The following is an 8,894-nucleotide window of genomic DNA, read 5'->3' as shown; positions in this document are numbered from 1 at the left end:
CAGATAAAGTACAGGTGCAGCAGATAAAGTACAGGCACAGCAGATAAAGTACAGGCGCCGAAGATAAAGTACAGGCGCAGCAGATAAAGTACAGGCGCAGCAGATAAAGTACAGGCGCAGCAGATAAAGTACAGGCACAGCAGATAAAGTACAGGTGCAGCAGATACAGTGCAGGTGCAGTATGTAAAGTACAGGCGCAGCAGATACAGTGCAGTTGAAGTATACAAAGTACAGACGCAGCAGATACAATACAGGCACAGCAGATAAAGTACAGGCACAGCAGATAAAGTACAAGCACAGCAGCTAAAGTACAGGTGCAGTATATAAAGTACAGGCGCAGCAGATACAGTGCAGGTGCAGTATATAAAGTACAGGCGCAGCAGATACAGTGCAGTTGCAGTATACGAAGTACGGACGCAGCAGATACAGTACAGGCGCAGCAGATAAAGTACAGGCGCAGCAGATACAGTGCAGGTGCAGCAGATAAAGTACAGGAGCAGCAGATAAAGTACAGGCGCAGCAGATAAAGTACAGGTGCCGCAGATACAGTACAGGCACAGCAGATAAAGTACAAGCACAGCAGCTAAAGTACAGGTGCAGTATATAAAGTACAGGCGCAGCAGATACAGTGCAGGTGCAGTATATAAAGTACAGGCGCAGCAGATACAGTGCAGTTGCAGTATACGAAGTACGGACGCAGCAGATACAGTACAGGCGCAGCAGATAAAGTACAGGCGCAGCAGATACAGTGCAGGTGCAGCAGATAAAGTACAGGAGCAGCAGATAAAGTACAGGCGCAGCAGATAAAGTACAGGTACCGCAGATACAGTACAGGCACAGCAGATAAAGTACAGGCACAGCAGATAAAGTACAGGTGCAGCAGATAAAGTACAGGCACAGCAGATAAAGTACAGGCACAGCAGATAAAGTACAGGCACAGCAGATAAAGTACAGGTGGCGCAGATACAGTGCAGGTGCCGTATATAAAGTCCAGGTGCAGCAGATACAGTACAGGCGCAGCAGATACAGTACAGGCACAGCAGATAAAGTACAGGTGCAGCAGATACAGTGCAGGTGCTGTATATAAAGTCCAGGTGCAGCAGATACAGTACAGGCACAGCAGATACAGTGCAGGTGCCATATTTAAAGTACAGGTGCAGCAGATACAGTGCAGGTGCAGCAGATATAGTACAATTGCAGGCCCGCATTTATTGCATGCACGCTCAGCGCACATGTATCGCCATCCTTATTGCTCCACTCATCAAAAATGCAGCATAAGAGGTTTAAGATTGGCATCAGCGCATCACTCGGTGTAATACAGCAGCACATATAAGCGCCATCTACTCCATTCTCTGTACTCACCTGGAAGCCAGTGACATTTCCCTGATGGTTTAGCAGTCTCCATGTGATGACGCCGTTCTCCGTAATGGAGTCTATCACAAGCTCATGAAGATCGGAGGCTGAATATGAAAGAACAGCTGTTAATGTAAGAGGAGATACAGCAGGGCGCAGCCAGGGGGCACTATAGTCAGCACAGCTGTGGATGGACAGTCAGGGGGACACTGACATTATACGGCAATATATGTATACAGTATATGGCAGTATTATGTGTACAATCTATGGCAGTATTATGTGGATAATAAATGGCAGTATTATTTATAGAGTATATGGCAGTATTATCTATAATATATAGTAGTATATGTGAATAATATATGGCAGTATTATGCATACTATATATGGCAGTAATATGTGTACAATATATGGCAGTAATATGTGTACAATATATGGCAGTAATATGTGTACAATATATGGCAGTATTATGTGTACAATATATGGCAGTAATATGTGTACAATATATGGCAGTAATATGTGTACAATATATGGCAGTATTATGTGTACAATATATGGCAGTAATATATGTACAATATATGGCAGTATCATGTGTACAATACAGTCTTATGAAAAAGTTTGGGCACCCCTATTAATCTTAATCATTTTTAGTTCTAAATATTTTGGTATTTGCAGCAGCCATTTCAGTTTGATATATCTAATAACTGATGGACACAGTAATATTTCAGGATTGAAATGAGGTTTATTGTACTAACAGAAAATGTGCAATATGCATTAAACCAAAATTTGACCGGTGCAAAAGTATGGGCACCTCAACAGAAAAGTGACATTAATATTTAGTAGATCCTCCTTTTGCAAAGATAACAGCCTCTAGTCGCTTCCTGTAGCTTTTAATCAGTTCCTGGATCCTGGATGAAGGTATTTTGGACAAACAATTCAAGTTCAGTTAAGTTAGATGGTCACCGAGCATGGACAGCCCGCTTCCAATCATCCCACAGATGTTCAATGATATTCAGGTCTGGGGACTGGGATGGCCATTCCAGAACATTGTAATTGTTCCTCTGCATGAATGCCTGAGGATTTGGAGCGGTGTTTTGGATCATTGTCTTGCTGAAATATCCATCCCCGGCGTAACTTCAACTTCGTCACTGATTCTTGAACATTATTCTCAAGAATCTGCTGATACTGAGTGGAATCCATGCGACTCTCAACTTTAACAAGATTCCCGATGCCGGCATTGGCCACACAGCCCCAAAGCATGATGGAACCTCCACCAAATTTTACAGTGGGTAGCATGTGTTTTTCTTGGAATGCTGTTTCTTTTTGGACGCCATGCATAACGCCTTTTTTTATAACCAAACAACTCAATTTTTGTTTCCAAAATGAAGCTGCCTTGTCCAAATGTGCTTTTTCATACCTCAGGCAACTCTATTTGTGGCGTACGTGCAGAAACGGCTTCTTTCTCATCACTCTCCCATACAGCTTCTATTTGTGCAAAGTGCGCTGTATAGTTGACCGATGCACAGTGACACCATCTGCAGCAAGATGATGCTGCAGCTCTTTGGAGGTGTCTGTGGATTGTCCTTGACTCTTCTCACCATTCTTCTTCTCTGCGTTTCTGATATTTTTCTTGGCCTGCCACTTCTGGGCTTAACAAGAACTGTCCCTGTGCTCTTCCATTTCCTTACTATGTTCCTCACAGTGGAAACTGACAGGTTAAATCTCTGAGACAGCTTTTTGTATCCTTCCCCTGAACAACTATGTGGAACAATCTTTGTTTTCAGATCATTTGAGAGCGGGCTGTCCATGCTCGGCGACCATCAAACTTAACTGAACTTGAATTGTTTTGTAGAAAGAAATGGTCCAAAATCCCTTCATCCAGGATCCAGGAACTGATTAAAAGCTACAGGAAGCGACTAGAGGCTGTTATCTTTGCAAAAGGAGGATCTACTAAATATTAATGTCACTTTTCTGTTGAGGTGCCCATACTTTTGCACTGGTCAAATTTTGGTTTAATGCATATTGCACATTTTCTGTTAGTACAATAAACCTCATTTCAATCCTGAAATATTACTGTGTCCATCAGTTATTAGATAGATCAAACTGAAATGGCTGCTGCAAACACCAAAATATTTAGAACTAAAAATGATTAAGATTAATAGGGGTGCCCAAACTTTTTCATAGGACTGTATATGGCAGTAATATATGTACACTATATGGCAGTATTATGTGTACAATATATGGCAGTATTATGTGTACAATATATGGCAGTATTATGTGTACAATATATGGCAGTATTATGTGTACAATATATGGCAGTATTATGTGTACAATATATGGCAGTAATATGTGTACAATATATGGCAGTATTATGTGTACAATATATGGCAGTATTATGTGTACAATATATGGCAGTATTATGTGTACAATATATGGCAGTATTATGTGTACAATATATGGCAGTATTATGTGTACAATATATGGCAGTAATATGTGTACAATATATGGCAGTATAAAGTGTACAATATATGGCAGTAATATATGTACAATATATGGCAGTATTATGTGTACAATATATGGCAGTATTATATGTACAATATATGGCAGTATTATGTGTACAATATATGGCAGTATCATGTGTACAATATATGGCAGTATCATGTGTACAATATATGGCAGTAATATATGTACAATATATGGCAGTATCATGTGTACAATATATGGCAGTATTATGTGTACAATATATGGCAGTAATATATGTACAATATATGGCAGTATCATGTGTACAATATATGGCAGTATTATGTGTACAATATATGGCAGTATTATGTGTACAATATATGGCAGTAATATGTGTACAATATATGGCAGTATCATGTGTACAATATATGGCAGTATTATGTGTACAATATATGGCAGTATTATGTGTACAATATATGGCAGTATTATGTGTACAATATATGGCAGTAATATGCATACTATATATGGCAGTATCATGTGTACAATATATGGCAGTAATATATGTACAATATATGGCAGTATCATGTGTACAATATATGGCAGTAATATATGTACAATATATGGCAGTATTATGTGTACAATATATGGCAGTATTATGTGTACAATATATGGCAGTATTATGTGTACAATATATGGCAGTAATATGTGTACAATATATGGCAGTATTATGTGTACAATATATGGCAGTATTATGTGTACAATATATGGCAGTATTATGTGTACAATATATGGCAGTATTATGTGTACAATATATGGCAGTAATATATGTACAATATATGGCAGTATCATGTGTACAATATATGGCAGTAATATATGTACAATATATGGCAGTATCATGTGTACAATATATGGCAGTATTATGTGTACAATATATGGCAGTATTATGTGTACAATATATGGCAGTATTATGTGTACAATATATGGCAGTATTATGTGTACAATATATGGCAGTAATATGTGTACAATATATGGCAGTATTATGTGTACAATATATGGCAGTATTATGTGTACAATATATGGCAGTATTATGTGTACAATATATGGCAGTATTATGTGTACAATATATGGCAGTAATATGCATACTATATATGGCAGTATTATGTGTACAATATATGGCAGTAATATATGTACAATATATGGCAGTATCATGTGTACAATATATGGCAGTAATATATGTACAATATATGGCAGTATCATGTGTACAATATATGGCAGTATTATGTGTACAATATATGGCAGTATTATGTGTACAATATATGGCAGTATTATGTGTACAATATATGGCAGTAATATGTGTACAATATATGGCAGTATTATGTGTACAATATATGGCAGTATTATGTGTACAATATATGGCAGTATTATGTGTACAATATATGGCAGTATTATGTGTACTATATATGGCAGTAATATGCATACTATATATGGCAGTATTATGTGTACAATATATGGCAGTATCATGTGTACAATATATGGCAGTAATATATGTACAATATATGGCAGTATCATGTGTACAATATATGGCAGTATTATGTGTACAATATATGGCAGTATTATGTGTACAATATATGGCAGTATTATGTGTACAATATATGGCAGTATTATGTGTACAATATATGGCAGTAATATGCATACTATATATGGCAGTATTATGTGTACAATATATGGCAGTATTATGTGTACAATATATGGCAGTATTATGTGTACAATATATGGCAGTATTATGTGTACAATATATGGCAGTATTATGTGTACAATATATGGCAGTATTATGTGTACAATATATGGCAGTATTATGTGTACAATATATGGCAGTATTATGTGTACAATATATGGCAGTATTATGTGTACAATATATGGCAGTATTATGTGTACAATATATGGCAGTAATATGCATACTATATATGGCAGTATCATGTGTACAATATATGGCAGTAATATATGTACAATATATGGCAGTATCATGTGTACAATATACAGCAGTATTATGTGTACAATATATGGCAGTAATATGTGTACAATATATGGCAGTATTATGTGTACAATATATGGCAGTATAAAGTGTACAATATATGGCAGTATTATATGTACAATATATGGCAGTAATATATGTACAATATATGGCAGTATCATGTGTACAATATATGGCAGTATTATGTGTACAATATATGGCAGTATTATGTGTACAATATATGGCAGTATTATGTGTACAATATATGGCAGTATTATGTGTACAATATATGGCAGTAATATGTGTACAATATATGGCAGTATTATGTGTACAATATATGGCAGTATCATGTGTACAATATATGGCAGTATTATGTGTACAATATATGGCAGTAATATGTGTACAATATATGGCAGTATTATATGTACAATATATGGCAGTATTATATGTACAATATATGGCAGTATTATGTGTACAATATATGGCAGTATTATGTGTACAATATATGGCAGTATCATGTGTGCAATATATGGCAGTATTATGTGTACAATATATGGCAGTATAAAGTGTACAATATATGGCAGTATTATATGTACAATATATGGCAGTATTATGTGTACAATATATGGCAGTATTATGTGTACAATATATGGCAGTATTATGTGTACAATATATGGCAGTATTATGTGTACAATATATGGCAGTATCATGTGTACAATATATGGCAGTATTATGTGTACAATATATGGCAGTATCATGTGTACAATATATGGCAGTAATATATGTACAATATATGGCAGTATCATGTGTACAATATATGGCAGTAATATATGTACAATATATGGCAGTATCATGTGTACAATATATGGCAGTATTATGTGTACAATATATGGCAGTATAAAGTGTACAATATATGGCAGTATTATATGTACAATATATGGCAGTATTATGTGTACAATATATGGCAGTATTATGTGTACAATATATGGCAGTATAAAGTGTACAATATATGGCAGTAATATGTGTACAATATATGGCAGTATAAAGTGTACAATATATGGCAGTAATATGTGTACAATATATGGCAGTATTATGTGTACAATATATGGCAGTATAAAGTGTACAATATATGGCAGTAATATGTGTACAATATATGGCAGTATTATGTGTACAATATATGGCAGTATTATGTGTACAATATATGGCAGTATTATGTGTACAATATATGGCAGTATTATGTGTACAATATATGGCAGTATTATGTGTACAATATATGGCAGTATAAAGTGTACAATATATGGCAGTATTATATGTACAATATATGGCAGTATTATGTGTACAATATATGGCAGTATCATGTGTACAATATATGGCAGTATTATATGTACAATATATGGCAGTATTATGTGTACAATATATGGCAGTATCATGTGTACAATATATGGCAGTATTATGTGTACAATATATGGCAGTATAAAGTGTACAATATATGGCAGTATTATATGTACAATATATGGCAGTATTATGTGTACAATATATGGCAGTATTATGTGTACAAATCAAATCAAATCAAAAAATGCTTTATTGGCACGTCCGAATAGGTATTTGGCATTGCCAAAGCTAGTAAAGTGTGTGGGGGGGGGGGGGGGAGTTGGGTTGGGTGGGTGGTGGGTATGGGGGGGGGTTTGGGTTATAACAGTCCATGGAGTCTCATCTTCCTCTTCGTTGGTGACTGCTATTAGGGGGGGGGTTGGAGGTGGGGTGGGGCAGGGCGGTTGGTTTGGGGTATAACAGTCCGTGGAGTCTCATCTTCCTCTTCGTTGGAGACTGCTATATGGGGGGGTGGGGGTGGGGCGGGTGTATTGGGATAAATATAACAGTCCGTGGAGTCTCGTCTTCCTCTTCGTTGGTGACTGCTATATGGGGAGGTGGGGGCGGGGCGGGTGTTTTGGGATAAATATAACAGTCCATGGGGCGGGTGTTTTGGGATAAATATAACAGTCCATGGAGTCTCATCTTCCTCTGGTTTGGTGACAGCTGGACACGTATTGGGCAGCGATCTCCACAGTGGCCTCTTCTTCTCCCAGTAGGATGTAGAGTTTCCTCTTCTCCCAGTCTGGGATGTGGGCAGAGAGTCTTTGGTAGTGGACGGCCCTCACAGCTGAGTATTTGGTGCAGTGTAGCAGGAAGCGGGTCTGGTCTTCTAGGGCCCCCTGGTCACAGTGCTGGCACAGTCTCTTCTCCCGTGGCTTGTACGTCTGCCTGTATCGCCCCGTCTCTATCTCTAGGTTGTGGGCGCTCAGTCTGTACCGGCTCAGGGTCTGTCTGTGCTTGGGGTGGCGTATTCTCTCCAGGTAGGTGGCCATGGTGTAGTCCCTTTGTAGGGATTGGTACACATTGGTGAGTTTCTTGGAGTTATTTATTTCGTTTCTCCATTCTTCAATGTACCGCTCTCTGTTTGCCTCTGTGGTCGCCTTTATTTCGGCCTTGGTTATCATCTGTTGGTGTTTTTGGTTTGGTGGTTGGCTGTTGTTTGGTTGGTGAATGTCTGGTTTGCTCAGGTGGCTTAGCCAGGCTTGGTGGTGGTAGGAGTCGCTCACCTGGATGTGTGCCTGGAAAGCTAGCGCCCTCTTCTGTATGGTGAGCCATAGGGGGAGTCTGCCTAGCTCTGCCCTGCAGGCTATGTTGGTGGTGTTGCGATGGACATGGAGCAGGTATTTGCAGAACTCCAGGTGGAAGTTCTCTGTTGGGCTGGAATCCCACCTTGACTGGTCTGGGTAGGTGGCTGGGCCCCAAACCTCACTGCCATAGAGAAGGATCGGGGTGATGACTGCGTCAAATCTCTTCAGCCAGACCCTCACCGGTGGTTTGAGGTGGTACAGTTGTCTTCTGATGGCGTAGAAGGTTCTGCAGGCTTTTGCTTTCAGGGTTTCTATTGCTGCTTTGAAGCTTCCTGATTGGCTGAGCTCCAGCCCCAGGTAGGTGTAGCTGTTGGTTTTCTCCAGTGTGGAGCCGTTCAGTGTGAATTGTGGGGTGGTGGAGGCTTTATTGTGGCCCTTCTTCTGAAATACCA

The sequence above is a fragment of the Leptodactylus fuscus genome, chromosome 1 (genome assembly GCF_031893055.1).
Source record: "Leptodactylus fuscus isolate aLepFus1 chromosome 1, aLepFus1.hap2, whole genome shotgun sequence".
In the NCBI taxonomy this organism is placed as follows: Eukaryota; Metazoa; Chordata; class Amphibia; order Anura; family Leptodactylidae; genus Leptodactylus; species Leptodactylus fuscus.
This window is presented reverse-complemented; position numbering follows the sequence as displayed.